General features: G+C 41.4%; 1 protein-coding gene across 3 annotated transcripts in view; it reads left to right on the forward strand.

Moving 5' to 3' along the window:
• Window positions 1–20717, forward strand: part of PLD1 (phospholipase D1) — a 173219-nt gene that overhangs the window by 15019 nt on the left and 137483 nt on the right. The window contains exon 1 of one of the 3 annotated variants that reach the window (XM_032484397.1): window positions 3991–4145. The exons of 1 other annotated variant lie outside the window; for it this stretch is intronic. The gene's annotated coding sequence lies outside the window, so the exon portion shown is untranslated. Of the gene's footprint in view, window positions 1–3990; window positions 4146–4324; window positions 4462–20717 lie in introns of those variants that run through there. One more of the 3 variants, XM_032484396.1, reaches the window with a different exon arrangement.

Consider the following 20717-nt stretch of genomic DNA (forward strand, 5'->3'; position numbering starts at 1 on the left):
TGATACTCTGTCTGTTTCAGGCCATGCCTCTGGAGCTGAGATGAATTAATCTTAGTCCTTGTCACTGCCCTCAGGGGATTTACGGTCTGGTGCAGTGGTTCTCACACTCCACTGTGCATCAGAATCCCCTGGAGGGCTCATCAGAACACAGAGTGCTGGGCTTCACCCTAGAGTTTCTGATTCAGTAGGTCTGGGCTGGGCGGAGAATTTGCATTTCTAACAAGTTCCCAGATGCTGCTGATGCTGCTGGTTTGGGGACCACGATCTGAGAACCACTGACCTAATGGTTTAGCTGACACATCAGTAACCACAATTCAAAGATTAAATGCTGTGAAATAAGTACAAGTAATGTGCAGTGGGAAACAGAGTGTGGAGGAGTGGGTCAGAAGATTAATGAACAGCTGGAGAGCTGAGAAGCGCTAATGGAAGAGGGAGAGGTTAAGCAGGATCTTGTAAGGTGGATAAAGCCTTGACAGGTAGGGCATCTGGGGGGATGGCCCACCCCAGTCTCCTGATGGGAGGGAGAGTGCAGAATGTGTGTGGGAGTAGGGGTATGGTTTAGCTAGGTGGACTGGAGGGTTGATGCGGGGGAAGGCACAACCAGAAACAGATAGAATTGAGAGCGAGAGAGCTGGAAAGTTAACAAGTTCTTGGTTTTTGGATTTTGGTGGCAAGGAAACAGCATGATCAGAGCTGCGTGTAAGAAGGGCAACTCTGGCATTGTGATGGGTGGCGTGGGAAGAGAAAGAGTGATTTCAGGAGAGCCCGTTAGGAATTATTGGGGCAGCCCAACCCACAAGCAAGAAGAGCATGAAGGTGGGAAGGATGTCACTGTGGGATGAATCTGGCAGAAGCCACAGGTTTGGTAGTTGACTGGTTACTGGGGATGAGGGAGATGGAAAGGTCAAGAGAGACAGAGAATTCAAGTCTGAGTTGTTGGGGAAGAATGAGGGGGCTGGATCTCTCAGGGGAAATACACTGGATAAGACAGTCTAGTGGGACCTTTGTTTCTCCAGGAGGGGACTGGATCAGATGCCCTTAAAGGTCTCTTTTTGTATGATTATAATCAATGTTTTGAGGGCTGTTGATTGTCTGAAATAGTACAGAATATATCTGTACCAGAAATAAATGGCTTATATATAACAGGTACTCATATATTTGTTGATCGGTTGATCTGGGTTAATCATTAGCTTTAAAATATTTACATTTGTAGATAGCTTTCTTTTTAAGCTTTTCTTCATTTCACTTATAGTTTTCTTAGTGTGTCGACTTGCTCTTCCTCCATGCATATGAACATTTTTTGGATTTGTGTTCTATGTATATATTTTTTAAAAGTATAACAAATATTTTAAACCTTCTGGACTCATTCTTCCATTATAATAAGCACACTATGTATTCATATATTTGTCTTTCCCACTGGATTACGAACTCCTTTTGAGTAAAGAACATCTTTTATTCATTTTTGTCTTCCTCACTGCACTCATCATAAGTGCTCGTATAAAGTGACCAGCAAATGTTTGAGGAATTGGATTGAATCATTGGGTAGAAGTCAATTACTCTTTGCTTCTTTAGGGAGAGACAAAATGGTTTAGGCAATAAAAAGTGATAGTTTAAAGGGAAATGGAAATCTATGTATTTTGGGAGGCTGAAAGAGGAAACAGTAATCCAGTAGACTTTCAGGACTGGAACAGAGATATTCATGGACATTTCAGGAATCAGAAGCAGAAGCCCATAAAAATGAGGAAAGTTTTCAGTTCTGTCTTAAATTAGCTGTTCCAAACCCTGTGCCAGATGTTCTACTCTGGAACTTAGTTTCTTCATTTGTAAGGTTGTGATTGTAGTAAATTATAGACTTTTACACCTCTCTGCACGTCGTTTTGGGGAGAATTTTAAGCAGAGGGACCAGGATGAGGAAAGCACCAGAGATAGGAAAGAGTATGTGTATTCTTTGTGACCAGGGTGTGACCTGCTAGGAAAGGGAGCAGGAAGGCGAGAGAGCAGCCCGGTTTCAGAGGGTGGGGAGCTGCCAAGGTGAGGAGAGTCTTGTGCCAGGTAGTTTATTTGGGAATGCCATCTGGGGAGCAGTAGTGAAGGACCAGAAAGAGCCACAGAGGGAAGGAGACAGAGCCAGTACGAGGTGGGGTTTATTGAGTTGGCCCTTGCTCTTAGCAACTGGTTGCTTGTTTCCAAGGGATCTTCTTATGAAATACATCTCAGCGTAGTTCAGCTGGAGAGAAAAAGGGAGAAGCTTTTATTCATGTTCTTGTCCTCCATTGATTAAAGGCAGCCCCACTTTTTCAGACAGGGCATGTCTGACTGCCAGGTGGGTTCCCATGGGCACCTCACGAAACAACATCAGAGGAGCTTAGGCTCGAGAGGCCCTGCCAGATTGCACTTGCATGACACTGGATTCTTCATGGAAGTGGCCACCATTGCAGTGGCGGGGATAGAAGGTGAGCTTGAGAGGATTTGAAGTTGTGCATAAAAGGTGGGTGATGCAGGGAGCTACTGACGGATTTTTAACAAAGGACCCACCTAATCAGATTTATATAATGGTGTACTGGTAAATGTTTAACAACCAGCTTGCCAGAAAAATGAATGTATGTGTGTGTGTGTGTATCAGTAATAAATTTGACTGATATAAAGGGTGTGTAGTACACAATTTACAAATAATGATAAGACAGACAATAAATACTCTCCTTGTAAAGTCCATATAGCTAATTGATTCTGACAGTTTGTTTTCACTGAACTCCTATATCCATGGCCAACCCATGGACGAGAGAGGCTAGTTGATGCTTTCCTGTTAACAGTGTGAAGTGAGATGAAAGTGAAACAATGAAGGCAGATCCTAGAACTTCACTTGCTCATTAAAGCATCTTCTTTATGAGCTGAATAGTACTAGAAGTTTATTTCCTCAACTTTTTGTTTTATTTACAATATAACTACATCATGCATTTTATTAACATTTTCTCCATCACTTTCTTAAGCTTAGACAATCAACAAAACAAAAACCAGGCTAAGATACATAGGGTTTGTCAGTTTCCATATGAAAATATTGCCATTATAGCTGCTTTCAAGTTACAGGGAATTGGGAAGAGATGGGCTGGAGCAAAACATTTTACAGCATTTCCGCATACAGTGAAGCAGACCTAAGTGATCCAATAGCATGGATATTACTCGTGTACTGAAGTAATAAAGAAGTCATAAATTTCCAATATTTATTACCTTTGGGCTTAATATAATTAATTTCATTATAAATTTATATAATTTAATTGTTAATAATTGCTACGTTTAACAGCTAATTCATAAAATTTCTGAAAATCTACCAGTCAGTTCTCAGGAGCTGGAACGAGCCAGCCCAGCACACTCCTGGAGTTATAACCAGAAGCTCACTTTGGTTGCGATCTAAAAATGTTTTGAAGGGGAATGGTCCTGAGGCAAGGAAAAAGTACCCAAGCTATGTTAGGGGTGAAAAGTAGAAGATACACTTAGGAAATGTCTTTAGATCTTACCAGCATGAAGCTTCAAATGACGTTATTTTACTAGAGATAGTGCAGATTTCACTGGTTTGTGTTCAAACATGGATGTAGGGCCTTTAATAAAAAGTCTTCTCCAGATATTCTTGGCATCTCTGAGATTGCTTATGTGTACTTGCAGAGGCTCTTGCCTTTTGGGTTTTGTTGATGGCCATGGGCCAAAGGGATTTGAGGGTGAGACCCCACCCCTGCCATGGCTGCAGATGTCTTCCTGGAGAATGGGGTCCATGCCACGGAAGCCATGTGCCAGGTCTTGACTTCCCAAGTTTGCACATCTAGGGGAGGGGGCTCTAGAAGGGTGTTGGAACCTGGCGTGTGCCCCACAGAAGTTTATCTCCAGGAGCTTGAAATTACTGGGATTGTTTTTCCATGACTCACAGAGGCAAGGGGAAGACAGGCTTCTCCATTTCTTCCTGTGAGTGCTCACTGCAGCGGCTTCGGCCGGTCTGGAGCTGGGTGGGGAAACTGCCCCTCTTGTTTCTCCTGTTTTGGCTCTTGGAAGTCACAGAGGTGTCTCTATCTGAAGTTCCCTGCTCCCCTCGCAGATCAGCCGGTGCAGATGAGTCCCGATGGCCAGAAGCCCCTCTGATCATCGCGCACTTCCAGAGTGTATGTATTTCATCTGAGGGTCATCCAGCCCCTGCTGCTCTTAGTAGAAGAATGGAGATAAAAGGGTGGAAGTGGGCCCTCAGCACGTGGTGGGGCCAGTATCTGAGGCATGGAATGCTGAGGGTGGTGCGTGTGTGGCTGGGCGGTGGGAAGGGGAGAGAGGATGGAGTTGAGGTTTCAGGTAGAGAAGTTTAACCACGTTCAGTTTTGACTTTGATAAAATAGGTACCTTGGAGACAGTTCATTGTTCTGGGCATTCAGGAGAAAGATGAAATAAATGGTGGTGTTGAGAGGAGTGAAGTGGATGAATTCATGGGTGAGTACAAGACACCCCCGACTCCCCGAGGACAGAGAATGAGAGCGAGTGGACAGGGAGACTAGCCAGGGCTCAGAACCTAAAGGAACCCCCGTGTTTAAGAGATGATGTGGGGGAAAGGAGCCCAAGAACCAGACAGACAGAAATGTCCAGGGAACTCTGAAAGGAAGGAAGTGGCATGAACAAAGGAGCTGAGGCAGGACTGTGGCTTTGACTGGGAACAGTTTGGCTCATTGTGTTTACGCTTATGGTTTCCTAAAGTTTATCTGTTTCGAGTTATGATTATGTTAACCTTGCCTCCCTTCCTCCCTCTAATACAAGGAGTCAAGGACTGCAGTATCGTAAGTGACTCAGGGATAGGAAGTCATCTGACACTTTTGTACCGTGTTCATACTTTGATCCAGCCTTTGATAATCAGGGTGAGGAGAAAACAAATTTACTTTAAGCTAAAGGTTTTGGAAACGTCAACTTTTTCCTGTTTGATGTTGCTTGCTGTGTTTTCCATATTAATCACTTCATTTTCCCCTTGGAAAATGATTTTTTTTCTCTTGCACAGTTGTCAGCTGCCTGGTGTGTCACAGTTTTTCACCATGATATCGGGACACAATAAGAGCTCGAGCTGGCAGGGTTATCACCAAAAGTGATGCCACTCTAGGTGGTTATGCTCACGAACATACAGAAAGGCCAGTGCTACTGAAGTGAATTACAGGTTTTGAAATGACCATGTGGTTCGCGTTCAGCAAAAAAAAATATATACCCCAGACGTGTTCAAGGGTTGTTGGTTTGGGAGAAATTTAGATGACTCTGACATGAAAAGACAGAGCCTATCTAAAGAGATAGCAGTGTGAATTTTCTACAGCACAGATCTGTCGAATAAGTGGATTTGGATGTGACCACAGGCCTGCCATGGGAAATTCTATTCCATGGGAATTAAAGTTAGTGGCTTTGAGAAGGCATTTATTGCAGGCTATGAAAACTTTTCTTGTATTCTTTTGTCAAAGCATAGACACATGGAGACATAAAGATGGGCTTTTCCTGTGATCGTTATCTGCTCTAATCTTCTTAAACGCTGAATGTGGCCCCATGCACGTAACAGTGAAAATAAATACAGCTATTCCTTGTTATATAGCAACTTGGATGTGTTAGTTTATTGCTAAGAAGTAGGAAGACTAGAGAAGACGGTCCTTACATCAGGTAGGTATTGTTTAGCTACAAGTATCAGAGGCCCCCAGATAGTGGCTTTATTTCCCATATTAAAGCAATCTGGGAGTGGGCTGCTGAGAGCTGTCACAAGAGCAGGAATCAGCAGGCTCTCTTTAGCTGTCCAGTCTGCCACCTCCAGGATGTGGCCCATGTCCAAGAGGGCTGCTGGAGCTCCAACCATCATGCAATCAGCCCTCCGTCTTCTGCGGGTTCCACATCAAACACGGATTAAAAAATATTTAGAAAAATTTCCAGAAAGTTCCAAAAAACAAAACTTCAATTTGCCACATACTGGCATCTATTTACATAGTATTTACATTGTATTTGCAACTATTTGCATAGTATTTACATTGTATTAGGTAGTATAAGTAATCTAGAGATGATCTGAAGTAAATAGGAGGATGTGCATAGCTAATATGCAAAGGATACACCATTTTATATAAGGGAATTGAGCTTTGGCAGATACCCAGGGTGGTTGGGGGTGTCCTGGAACCAATCCCACAAAGATTGGGACGACTGTATTTACATTACAGGCAGAGAATGAAGAGGGGAGATGGGCATGCCATTTCCCTTTTAGGAGATCTCAGATTTCCAACACTCCTACTTAGGTGTCACTGGCCAGAGCTTAGGCACAGAGCTGTAACTACCTGCCAGCATTGTGTTTAATTCACTCCCTACCTCTAAATTATTACAAATTTCACTTTTTAAAGACTGAATTACTCCACAATCTTCTGTTCTCCTGGCCGTTATTGCAAGAGATTGAGAGAGAACTCAGTTGCAAGAGTGAGATCCTTTAGTGTCTTCCTGGACGATTCCATGCCAAGAGGTCTTCCTCTGTGTCTTTGCAGCCGTAATAACTGTAACATCAAGAATCAGCCAGGGTTTACCCTGGAGGCAGAGCTGGTAGTTTATATAGATTAAGGGATTAATCTATTACGGAATTGGCTTTCTCAGTTGTGGGGCCTGCTAAGAATGCTTGAAATCCGTAGGGCAAGCAGTCAAGAGGAGAATATTATTGGCAGGCTGGAGCAGGAGCTAAAGCTTGGAGTCTCTGAATTCTGGGAGGGCCTAAGCTCTCTTTTAAAGGGCTTTTAACTAATTACATCAGTCCCGCTCAGTATAATTGTACTTCTGACTAATTAAATCAACTGATTAGATATCTTAATTACATCTGCAGAATCCCTCCACAGTGGTGCTAGATTAGCTTTGATTGACTACCTGGGGAAAGGTATGTGTGTACTGCAGCATGGCTGGTGCCTCCCTTTACTGCAGCTCTCAGGATTCAATAGCCCTGGTAGTGGTGCCCCTAACTGGAGCCTTGTAAGAAAGGGAATTCTGGGGAATAGAGTGCCGCCAAACCAAGCTGAGGTATCACAAAACCATCGTGTACTATTATTTAGTTGTCACCTAGAGAGAGAGGGTAAAAACAAATCAGTGCTTCTTCATTCTGATATTCTGGCAGAAGGTGGACTGATGCTCTGATTGGTAGCTAAAATGAGGACCTGGTATTAATTGTGCATTTTAATTATATTTTTCTGCTTTGTTTTCCTTCTTTGTTTGTCAAGATAGTTAAGGCTTTATTTTTGATGTTTTCATTAGGCAAGTAAAAAGCTTTTAGGTGCATCGGTCACTGAACTTATCAAAGTTAACAGAACTTAAGATTTGCTTTTAAAACTAATGGTAAGATGTCCAATGTTTTTCTTTCAGTTTTATTGAGGTATAATTGACATACAGCACTGTATAAGTTTAAGGTGTACAACATAAAGGCTTGACTTACAAATACCATGAAGTGATTATCACAGTAACTTTGGCGAACATCCATCATCTTGACAGACACACAATTAAAGAAATAGACAAACATTTTCTGTAGTGAGAACTCAGAATTTACTCTCTTAACAACTTTCGTATATAACACACAGCAGTGTTAGTTATATTTATCGTGTTGTACAGTACATCTCTAAGATGTCCATTTTTTAATAGCACAAATGTTTTTTCTCATTTGTGCCTTTTTGGGTCTTCTTTATACAGAGATACTAATGGACCCTTTTGTTCTTTATTCAAACCGATAATAGCTTTTGTAATTAAAGCAAAAATTAGGAGCATTGCAGATCTGTTTTTACTGATGAGACTCAGATATGCATTAATCTTTTATTGAAAGAATCCTCTATTCTTTTTCTAAAGTAACAGCTTTATTGAGATGTAACTCATATACCATGAAGTTCACCCTTTTAGAGTGTGCAATTCAGTGAATTTTATTATATTCACAGGTTTGTGCATTGAGCATCACTAATTTCAGAACCTCTGAATTCTTTTATATGAAATACAGATGTGAATGTTTTAAGACAAATGAAGAATTTGAAAAACTCTGTTCTGTTGTCTGATTTAAATCACATGAAAACAGAAATCGGTGGCTTTTAGTCAGGGCAGAGTTGTAAACATTTGGTCTTAATTTTGTGAGCAGAATACACATGAGGCCTTCATTATGGGATTTTCTACCACTTAATATATTATTCCCTCAGATGTAGTTCAGAATCTGGGCTTTCCCTCATTTGTTTAACCAGTAGTTATTGAACCTCTAGTTTGTGCCAAGCTCAGTGCTAGGGGCTGGGGGTCCCAAGTTAAAGGAGACTTAGAAACTTTGTGGTCAGGTGGGTGCAGAGGTTGGTAAGGTCATTCTCTTGGCCTTCGTGATGCCATCTTGACTATGGTCTTGGGAGATGAAGCCCCTGGCGCTAGCATCCATGTGCTTGGGGATCCACAATTATGGAACTGTAGGTCTGTGGGAGGGAGGGAGGGGACGATATCTCTCAAGGAGGCTTTGAGAACACAGTTGAACATTCCATGAGAGACTCAGGTCTTCTTAGGGGCTGCGTTCACAGCAGCTACGGGAGAAACTGCCAAGGTCTTCTAAGATTGGATGCAAATTCTGACAAGTGCGGTGAGCCTCTCTGCAGTCAGTGAGAACTGAAGGAGCCCCACTGCAGTGGGGTTTGCATCCTCACTTCCTTCAGAACCCAGCTTACAGAGTACCTATCAGAGAGGCTTCCCTGACCATCTCTCCAAAATAGAGCCCTGTCCCGCTCTACCACTTTGCTCTGCTTTCTACTTCTTCTGAGCTCTCATATCTGATACATATATTTATTTATTCATTCATTTGTTTGTTTGTAATTGAAGTGTAGTCATTTATGATGTCAATTTCTCATGTACAGCTTAATGTTTCAATCCTACACATACATACATATATTCCTTTTCAGATCCTTTTCCATTATAGGTTACTACAAGATATTGAATATAGTTCCCTGTGCTATAAGTAGAAACTTGTTAGTCTATTTTATATACAGAAGTTAGTATCTGCAAATCTCAAACTCCCAATTTATCTCTTCCTACCCTTTTCCCCCTGCTGGTAACCATAAGTTTTCTATGTCTGTGAGTCTATTTCTGTTTTGTAAATAAGTTCATTTGTGTCTTTTTTTTTTTTTTTTTTTTTTTTTTTTAGATTCCACATAAGTAATGTCATATGGCATTTTTCTTTCTCTTTCTGGCTTACTTCACTTAGGATGATGATCTTCAGGTCCATCCATGTTGCTTCAAATGGCAATATTTTATTCTTTTTTATGGCTAAGTAGTATTCCATTATATATACCACAACCAACGTCTTTATGCATTCATTTGTTGATGAACATTTAGGCTGTTTCCATGTCTTGGCTATTGTAAATAGTGCTGCTGTGAACACTGGGGTGCATGTGATACATTTATTTTTTATTTCAGTGCCCTTGCCCCACGAGAGGAGATATTTTGTTCTGTTTGCTGCACTCTCTCCAGTACAATGTCTAGTGCTGTGTCTGGCACATAGTGCTAATAAAGATTCATGGTGTGCATGATGAAATATCTAAATAAGATGCAAATTATAAAATTCTATTTATATGTTTCCTTATGCAAGCAGAAATTAATTTTCTTAATAAATACCCCAGATCTTTTGATGTATATTTATTTGTGGATGATAATTGGATGAGGCTAGTTTCTCACTGCAAAATAACAGTCTGAAATTCGAATCCATCTTACCTTTTCTTTTCCTAGTCCTCAGTATGAAGCTGAAAACAGCTAGGACTTTGCTAATTGGTCCAATTTAAAATGCATGCTTTCCAAACTTGGTTAAGGCCTCACTTAGAATGTAAACTTTCTGGGAGCAGGAAGTTTGTCTGTTCTCTTTTGTATTCAGAGAGCCTAGAACAATGCCTGGCACCCAGTAGGCAGTAAATACCTTCCACCCCTCTCTCAATAACTGACCTGGTGTCCCTCTTCTCCAAGAAAACAGGCCACAGGAATGAACTCCCTCAGAATCCCTTAGACTCCAGACACTTCCATCCTCCTTTCCCTCTTTCTTATCTGTCTCAAACTGCTTGTGTGTGTTTTCCTAAGTGTGTTTTTCTTTCTTTTATGGGACTTCCTATGGGGCACTCCCACTCTCAGATATGAAGCCATTTAATCACTATTAAATCTTTCCCTTCGACTTAAGGAATGCCCAAGTCTCTCCCACACGTCCAGACCTCGTCTGGACCCTCCTTGTCTCTTGTTTTTCCCTTTACCGCAGCCTCCTAGGCACGCCAGTGCTTTCCTGCTCCCTCCCCTCGTCTCCTGAAACTGCCCAGGAAGACCACCACGACGCCGAATTGCCTAACTCAGTGGCCCTGCACAGTGTTCAGCTAGTCCATTGTTGGCGCCTATCTGAGCCTGCTGACTTACCCCCAGTCCTCTTGAAATTGGTGCCATGACACTCTGCTTTCCCTGCACCCCCATTTTGGTTTTGCGCACCTTTGGCAATGGCATTGCCCACACCTCCTTGTTTAAATAAGAAGTGTGGTCATCTTTGACCTCCCGCCTCCCTGACTTCGACTGCAGCTCGTTTCTAAATTCTTCCTTGATGCTTCCTTTCCATTCCCACTGCGGCCACTGCCCGAGTGGGCTCTTAGCACATGGAATACTGGAATGCTGCTGATTCTCTGCCTCCAGCTTTACAGAATGGTCTTTCTAAAACAAAGATTGGCTTAAGTCCTTCTATGCTCCCCATCACCAAGGATTGGATCTAAAACTTAGCATGGTATTCAAGATCTGTTTCAGTCCATTCATAACAAAATATCACCGACTGGTAGCTTACAAACAACAAGAACTTGTTGCTCATTGTTCTGGAAGCTTGAAGTCCAAGATCAAGGTGTCAGCATGGTTGCTTTCTGATGAGAGGCCCTCTTCCCAATTCATAACCAGCACCTTCTCACTGTGTCCTCATATTGCTGAAGGGGGCTAGGGAGCTCTCTGGACCTCTTTTATAAGTTACTATCCCATTCATTAGGACTCCATCTTCATGATTTGAGCACTGCTCTCCACCTCAATGACCCCACCTCCTAATACCATCACCTCTGGGGGTTAAGATTTCAACATATGAATTTGGGGGAGAGCACAAACATTCAGATTCACAGTAAGACCCTTCTCCATGTGACTGTCATGTGGTTTCTCAACTCCATTTCCAGGTTCCCCAGTATACATACACACATCCTCTCTACGTTTCTCTCCTTGCCTCCCTCCTTCCCACCCCGTCTCTGTCTCTGCAGGGATTCTCAGTGCCAGGGCATGCCATGTGCTCTCGGCTTTTGGTCTCTTTGAATAGGATGCCCTCCCTCCCTTGTCCACTTACAGATGGAAACATCCTATGCCTCCCTGGAGTCTTCCCTGACCACCCGTCGTCCCTGCATGCTGGCTCACTTCTGCCCCGCTCTGGGTTTGCACGGCACCTTCACACACTGCTCTGTACACAGCCATCCAGGCCACACAGGCTGCCTCCTCTGTGAGTCTGCCAGCTTTCAGAAGACAGCATCTGTCTTAGTCATCCTTGAATCCTCAGTGCCTTAGCAGGGTGCATAGCAGATAGAAAGTATTCTGTAGATTGGAATGAAGGATTCAAATTCAAATAAGAGGTCTCATTTATGAATGCAAACCAACCCCTGTAATGGCAGCAGAGAATTTAAGTGCAAACAGATCATTGGACTTGGCGATAGAAGTGTATCTGAACTGTAATAAATGCTCTTCTTTGCCTTCTTAAGCTATCTTCAGTAGAGATTTTTTTTTTTTTTTATAAAAGTGGAGAATCCCAGGTCAGCATATGTGTTAAAGCTCTTTTGTCCAGGACCGAACTGCACTTTCTCGCCATCCTGACAGTACTTTCCTGGGTCAGGGTTCAGGAGACGTGAGGAGTTTTTAGAACAGTTCAAAGAATGTATAGTAAAAGTTTGTTATTTTGTTTCATTCGTTGCTGGATTGTTTTTGTGTGTTTTGGTTTTTATTTGGAAAGTTAATGAGAGACAAGTTGTTAGAAATCCAGAGGCAGGCTGTTTGGTTTATTGGCATGCTAACTGAATGAACTCAGTTGCATGAGTCATCCAGGAATCTGTGCATTAAGGAAAAGTTCACTCCTTGCCCTCCCTCGTGTTGGTAGTTTGTGAACCTGGCCTGGTTTTCTCGGCAGTTGGTAAACTGATCACCCTGTTTCTGTCTCTCTGTCACCCATCTCATCAGTTTACAGGCCAACATATCCTCTGTTCAGTTCTCACAAAGAGAAAATGAGGGTGCGCTCACAAAAGTTAATTCTGTTCTTGAGGCTGACAATCATAATGCTTTGTTAAAAGAACGCTTTTCTTCATTTTTTTTTAAACAAGTTTGTTCTTGTAGTATCTGAATTTCATTAGACTATCAGGGAAAAGAGATTTCCTTTTCTCAAATGAGAATACAGGCACAACGGACTGACTTGCCGCTTCATAGGAGACATCAACCTACCTTGTTTATACCTGCTCCCCGGCCCCCAGTACACAGCACATCACGCACATTAAATACCATGAACATGAACACCACAGCAGGAATGTTAAAAAGGGATAAAATGTCCTTAATCCTTAATTTTATTTTCTGGGCATTTTGATATCTAAGTGAGTTATCACATATGCAAATAAGCTTTAGATTCGTTTCCTGGTGAATAAATCCATAACAATTTCTTTTGGGTTAATATTATGGTCGTCAGGTTTTTCTTTGGTACTGCAGTTTGTACTTGCAGTGTGAGGGAAGCATCAGCCACTTGGGGGCACCCAGGTATTTCTATAATTAAAAAAAACTGAAGGAATTGCCAAGGGAACGTAATTTGATCCTAAGAAAAACAGGGGTGAAAAGTACTCAGTGCAGACTGACCATTCCAATGACTAATCCAGAAAGCAAGTCTGTGCGGTGCCCTGATGACCATAGCCTAAGGAAGGAAATTCACCAGACAGCCTAATTTACTATACAGAGTCAGTAAAACCCCAGCCAGGTTCCTGTTTGTTAGTGGGACTTCTCATGGAGCCCAGAGGGAGAGACTAATGGTGGAAAAGCAGAATGAAGAGTGATTGTCCACAGAATTCAACTGTAAGCTTCCCCAGGGCCTAGACCACGTTTTCTGATCCTCCGTCGTGTGCTGGGTGCCCAGTTCTCCACTGGAGATGTGCACCCTCTAAGTATTTGTTTATGGCATGAACTTGATGGATGAGTTGTCTGAATGTACAAGGAATTTAACAAAGAATGGGTGGACAGAGGCTGGAAGGTTTGAAGCAATGACGACCTGTTAATGAAGGGAGCCAATTAGCAATGAGACATAACTACAAGGCATTGCAGGTATTTATAAGAAATATTTGCTTGGCTCAAATGTTTGCATGAGAGATGAGAATTGGTAAGGAAAACCCCACGTCACCTAGTCTAGTTGAAATTTTGTCAGATTGAGATATTGTGTTATATACATTATACATACAAAACACATAATAGACTTGTTCATTTGCATTTTGAGTATGTAATCAAACAACGCAGAAGCTCAAATGACAGGGATGCTCAAAGTATAATTTTTATGGAACCATCCCATGCAAATTTATGATTATAATGTTGCTTTTTGAGGGATAAGACATTCTGAAATGACTTTGGAATTCTCAAATAATATTCAGTTACGTTAAAATGTACTTTTAGTGTTCTTAATTTTTTATCCTGTTCTAGTTTCTTGAGAATTGGAGATCCAAGTAGCTGCCTGGGTAACTCAGTCCCTTTGTTAACCCTGATTCAGTAGACAGGACTCTGGGTTGGAGGGTCCGTCTGGCCATCTGTTTTCGGTTGGGTTCAGGGGTGGCTGCTCCTTAATTCTAGCTTCCTGAGTCCTGTCTTCCACTTTGTAGCTTCAGAATTTCACTTTTATTAAGTCAGCTAGGGGTGAATGAACCCTGTACATTTGCTAGGTTCTCAAACTCACTGGGGGCTGATGAAGACAGGATACTGTTTTATTTGCTCTAAGAAATTATTATTTCCAAGTACTCCAGAATGTATTATTTATTGGTGGGTAAAACATTCTTCTCCCAGGAAAATCTGTCATGAAACCACAGTGAGTTCACAAGGCTCCTTGGAGGCAACAGGGCAGAATAAAGGGCACCTGATGATCTTAATCCTAAAACACGACTTCCACCTTGGAAATTCAATTGCAGAAGCATTAACGGAGTGTCTGTTGCATGTAGAGGAAAGGGAGCCCACAGCTGTTGAACCCTGTCTACGCCGCGAGCGCTGTGCTGGGTGCTTTTACACAGTTGATTTTGTATGCTTGTTGGGTTTAGTCCCATTGGATGAGTAAATCACTGTGGAGAGTGTAGGGCTGAAAGTGGCAGCCTCTGCCTTTGAGGACATTCTAGACTTGTGCTGTCCAGTTAGAGATGGACCCTACTGAACGTGGCTACTGAACACTGGAAACTTGGTCAGTTCAAACGGAAATGTGCTGAAAGTGTAAAATTCACACTGCATTTCTAGGACTGAGTACAGAGGAAATGTAAAGTATCTCTAATAATTTTTATATAGATCACGTGTTGAAATTACACAGTATTTTGGATAAATTAGGTTAAATAAAGTGTCATTTAAATGATTTTCGCTTGTTTCTTTTTACATTTTGATGTGGCTACTAGGAAATTTACAGTGACCTATGTGGGTTACATTTTTGACTCATGCCGCCGTTCTGCTGGGCAACGCTGTTAGGTGGGTGAGGCGTGCACATGAATTGCTGGGACCTAGGCTCTCTTCCAGCCTCATGATGGGCATTTAAATTAGTGTAAACTTTTTGAAGAATAACTTGGCAATATCCCACAGTAATAAAGTCTGCATCTTCACTCTCGTTACCCCAGCTAGAATGCTGGGCTTACAGTAGGCACACCTTCCGCTCTGTTTAACTTTCCTGTATGTCTCTATAAAATGTAACTTTGCATTTTCACTAGCTGTTTACTGGGTAGGTATTATGCCAGGCACTATGTGAGGCATTCTGAGTCCACTCTAAAGGTAAATCATGGAGAGTTTCAGATTAGAATGACCCTCTCTCAGGGGGCAGGTATAGGTATCCAATAGCTGTGGTACCAGATACAACTTGATAGACACAACTTGATGTCATCTGCAGAGCTTTGGCGGTTCCACAGGAGGGTGGTCACTATTTGGCTTAGAGTTTGTGTTTGGGCTGGAGCCTGAAGGATAATTGGTTGTGGGTGCTCAGAGATTGGGCAGGTGGAAGGGATGACCAGGTAGAGGGAACAGCAAGAGCAAAGGCTCAGAGGTGAGGCAGGAGGGGTCCTGTAGGAAGAAGGGGGTTCACCTGCCTGGGACATGATGTGTGTGCAGGGGAGTGAGGGGGGAATGGACTTTAATAGTAGAAAGTCATGCTGGGGAATCTGAACTTTTTCCTGTAGTACTTAAATGCCAGTGAGAGTGTGGTGCCTTAAAATGATTTCTTAAATACCGAGTTATCAGTCTTTTTAAAATTCTGCATACCTGGAAGAGTGCTAGCATCTTTTTTTTTTAATAATGAGATGACTTCATGATTAAGTGTTTTAAAAATGAATTCTCTTGAAATTATTACAGTGAATCTAGTTTGTTCAGATCCTCCTAATACGGTATTTCTTTTGTTCCAAGTAGCAACATGTTCTTTTCAGAAGTGGGGAATATAAGTCATAAAGGGATGTGCTGAGGGACAAGAGAATACATTTTTCTCTTGTAGCCAGCTTGTTGAGATGAAAAATCACACCAACTCTTTATGTTTTATATTTCCCATTCCACGAAAATAAAAAAAATCTTCAATAAAAACTATTTATAAGGACGTGAGGGCCAGTAGTGCCCCTGAGTCTTGGAAAGATCAAATTGGTACACAGATTGTCCAAACATGGAGGATCACAGAGGCCAGGAGTACCAGAAATGCCAGGGACTGTTACAGCTAGGAGAGTGGACTTAGGAGTCCGACCTCTAGCCTCAAATCCCAGCTCTATCATCTGCGAGCTTCTCTGCTCACTTCTCATATCCCCAGAGCTGTTGATTTTACCTCTAGTCCTCTGACTCTGCCACTTTTGCTTTCCATCAGTGACCCGTGTGTTCTAACTTTCCCCCTCTACTCACTTTATACCCCATGGTCCATGTGTCCCTCTCGCCTTCTTTCTTACTCTCCTGCAAAACTCAGCCCTGATTAAGATCAGGGTTGTCCATGAAAAACTCCACACTCCCCACCGACCTCCCCCGCAAAATCTGATGATGTTAAGTTGATGACTCCACCTGCTGTACTGACTGACACTCAGCACTCTCTGGCAACCCTGCCATGTTCCCTGATAAATTCATTCTCTCACCTTCCCAGGTGATTGTTTCATACCTTTTTCCTCTTGGCTCAAGCCTCCAGCATCCACTCCTGTCTCTCTCTCAACTAATGATCTTGTTGCTTATTTCACTAGGAAACTAGAAGCAGTTGGAAGAGAAGCATCTCATCTCCCCACCACCAAACCTCCTGCATAATTCTGTCCCCCAGCCCCCGCCCTTTGCTGTGGATGAGCTGTGTGTGTCCTGGCTGAGGCCCACCTAGCTCCCAACCCACTCCTCTGCTCTTGCCGACTCAGAGCTTTGCTTCTGCAGTATCCTCCCACGAGCTTCATCAAAGATCCTCTTTTCACTCGATCATTCTTGTTATTCAAACATTCTATAATATCTCCCTTCTTTAAAACAAACAAAAAACCCCTCCTTAATCCTTTGCCTCCTACCAGCTTTGCCGCATGTCTCTGTTCCTCTCTGAAGCAAAACTCTTTGAATAAGTTGTCTGTTCTCTCTGTCTCCAATAACTTACCTCACACTTTCCACCCTACCTGCCTAACGTGTTATTATGAACATTTTCGAACATACAGAAAAGTTGAAAGAGTTTCAAAGTGAACACCCATATAACCACCACCTAGACTCTACAATTAATGTTTTGTTTTATTTGCTTTAACGCATATCTTGTCATCTATTCATCCTGTGATCCTTTCATCAATCCAGCTTACGTTTTGGATACATTTTAAACTAAGTTGTGGGATCAGTACACACTCCCTTAGAGCCTTCAGTGTACGTGTTATTAGAGCTCAGTATTTGTTCTTAGTTCTCTCTTCTGAGGTAAAATGTACATACATGGAAACGCACAAATCTTAAGTGAGTCATTCGGGGTTCTGACAAAGGTGTACACCCCCTCTGCAATCCAGACCCTCATCAAGGTATGAAACATGACCGTCGCCACAGAAAGTTCCCTCATGTTCCTTCCCAGTCAGTTCTTGGCCCACCCTCCCATCTCCTGCCAGAGGCAACCTCTGTTTTGATTTTCCCCACCATGTATGACTTGAATCATACAGTGTGTACTTTCTTGTGTCTGTTCTTTTCACTCAGCATAATGTTTTTGAGATTCATCCATAACATGTGTATTAGTAGTTCACACTTTTCTGTTACTAAGTACTATTCCATTGTTTGACTATGCAACAGTTTGTTTAGTCTGTTTCCTGTTGATGGATACCTGGGCTGTTTTCAGTTTGAGGCTATTATGAAGGAACTTGCCTCAAACACAAAAGCCTTTCTGTGGATATATGTTTTCTTTTCTTTTGGATAAATACTTAGGAATAAAATTGTTGGGTCATGGGGTAGGTGTATATTTAGTTTTATAAGAAACTGCTAGAGATTAAAAAAAATATGGTTGTATTGTTTTATACGTTGACCAACAGTATATGAGAGTTGTGAATGCTTTATGTCCTTGGCAGCCTTTGGTTTTATAAGCCTTTTTAATGCTTTTCCATTCTGGTGGGTATGCGGTGATACCTCACTGTGCTCTTTGTTTGAATTTCTCTGATGACTATTAATAGTAAACACTTTTCATGTGCTTATTGATCATTAGTTTATCTTCTTCTGTGAACTGTCTCGTCAAACTTTTTACCTTCTTTTTATTGAATTATAAGCTTTCATGATGTAGCCTAGATATCAGTTCTTTGTCAGATGTATGATTTGCATATATTTTTTCCCAGGATGTGATTTATCTATTCATTTTCTTAATTGTGTCTTTGATGAGCAGAAATGTTTAACTTTAAGTCTAATTTGTTTCCTTTTAAGTTTATTGCTTTCTGTGTCATATCTAAAAGCTTTATAGTTTTGGCTTTTACATTTAGGTCTGTGATCCACTTCAAATTAATTTTTGTGTGTGGTGTAAAGTTGGGATTGAGACTTATTTATTTTTGTCATAACTGTAAATGGAAAGTAACCTTTAAAATTGTATGAAATTTTAAAAAATTGTATAAAAATTAAAAGATTAATAAATTAGAAAATTGTTTAGATCTCTGAAAAAAAAGACTTACTTATTTTGCCATATAGATTCTTAGTTGTCTTAGCTTCATTGTTATAAAGCTTTGTCCTCCTCTATTGGATTTCTTTGTCAACTTGTGAAAATTCAGATGATCATGGAAGTGTGCATCTGTTTCTAAGCTCTCTATTATGTCTCATTGATCTCTTTGTTGATCCCATGCCAGTATCAGACTGTTTTGCTTAGGCAGACTTACTACTCAAAGTCTTAAACTCAGGTGGTATAAGTCCTCCAGCTTTGGCTTATTTTTTATAATTGCTTTGGCTATTCTAGGTCCTTTGCATTTCTATAATACTATTTTAGAATTAGCTTGTCAGTTTCTACAGAAAGCCCAGTGAGATGATTGTGGTTGGGCTTATTGAACTTATAGATCAGTCTGTGGGGAACCGGCATCTTAATATTTAGTCCCTCAATCCATGAACATGGTATAGCTACTTATCAGGTCTTTAGTTTCTCTCAGCAATGTCTTGTCGTCCCATTCTCATTTGAACTCTTTCCTCCATGGTGCTGTGTCCAATGGTCAGTTCAGTTTACCTCTTTCTCCATCTTTCAGCTGCCTTTGACATGACTGATCACTGTATCCTTGAAGCATTTTGTTCACCTGGTGTCTCTCTCCCCACGCTCTCCTGATTTTTCTCCCATCTCACTGGCAGCTCTTTTTTGGCCTCCTCTGTTGGATCCTTCTCTTTTTCCTGACATTTAGATGTTGGAGGGCCCTGAGCCTCAGTCCTCAGACTTCTGTCATTTATTTGTTCTCAGTCAGTTTCGTGGTGTGAGTATGTTATTTAAAGCCAACCACAATGTTTAAAGCCATCTGACTCCCAATTTTATATCTCAGTCCTGAATCTTAGACTTATATATCCAACCCCCAGACTTAAATATTCAGCTTCCTACTGATCTTCATTTGGGTATCCAAAGGGTATCTCAAACTTAACCCACCCAAAATGGAACTCTTAATTTGCCTCTAAAATGTGTTGCTGCTTCTCACTCCCTACCACCCACCACGTTCCCCAGCTCAATAGTTGGACTTTTCTCCTTACTGCTCATATACCAGTTTTGGAGTCTTCCTTGACACTTCTCTTTCTGTTACACCCTGCGTCACTACCCATATCAGAAAACCCTCTTGGCTCTGTCTTCACAGTATAGCTTAAATCTTCTGCTTCTTAGTCATCCTTTTAGTCCAAGCCATCTTCATCTCCCACCTGGTTTACTGCAACATTCTCCTAAGTTATCTTCTTTCTATGTCTATTCTTTAGCTACACAGCTTGAGTCACCTTTTTAAATACTGCAGTGTTATACAGTATACCAGAAATTGACACATTGTAACTGACTATACTTCAATTAAAAAAAAAATACCACAGTGTTTCACTCCCTTCATTGAAACCTTCTAGCACTTTTCCATCATATTTAGGGGAAAAAAAAAAACAAACCTGTGCAATGGTTACAAAGCCTTACATGATCAGACCTCTCTGTTTGCTCTCTGACTTCATCCTCTTCTGTTGCTCTTTCTTTCACAATATTCTGAGTACATCGAACTTTTTGTTATTCTTAAACTTTCCAAGCTTCCTTTGGCCTCAGGGCTTTTGCAAATTCTGTTTCTTCTGCCAGAACCTCTCCCCAGATAATTACATGGGTTGTTACCTTACTTCATTCAGATCTCTGCCTAAGTGTCCTTTCCCCAGAGAGACCTTTTTTGACTGCCCTATCTAAGAAGAATGTCCTCCCACCCCATGACTCTCCAGCCCTTTACTCTGCTTTGGTTTTCTTCCTAGCACTTAGCAATATCTGGTTTGATATTTGTTTGTTTTATTTGTTGATAATCTGTTTCCCTTAGTAGAATACATAAAAGCCCCCTGAGGATGGGGACTTTCTGCCTTGAATCATTAATACTGTTAGCAATGACTGTCACATAGTAGGTGCTCAACAACTATATGTTGACTTAATGACTGTGGGCAAGTTAACCTTGCTGGCCTGATTTTCTTCATCTGAGAAATGGGGAAAATAATGGTATCTACCTCAAGGGCAGATGTGAATGTCAAATAAGATACTGGGTGTAATAAGACACTGTGGCTAGTGTCTGTTGGCTGTTGTCATTGTAATTACTATTCAATAATATAAATGATTTAAATCCCTTACAATCAATCAACAAATAGATATGAATGCTATGTAAGGTGGAATTTGCCTATAAATGCTGTTTACAGTGGTCAATTTCAGAAGTATATCGTGTGATCCACAGTTACTGATAACTTAGTTGGAGAAAATAGATACAGATACTGTGCAAGGTTAAATGCCACAGAATATTTAAATACTCAATCCAGACAATAGTACAAATGTCATCAGGCTT

The sequence above is a fragment of the Camelus ferus genome, chromosome 1, assembly GCF_009834535.1.
Source record: "Camelus ferus isolate YT-003-E chromosome 1, BCGSAC_Cfer_1.0, whole genome shotgun sequence".
NCBI classification, from domain to species: Eukaryota; Metazoa; Chordata; class Mammalia; order Artiodactyla; family Camelidae; genus Camelus; species Camelus ferus.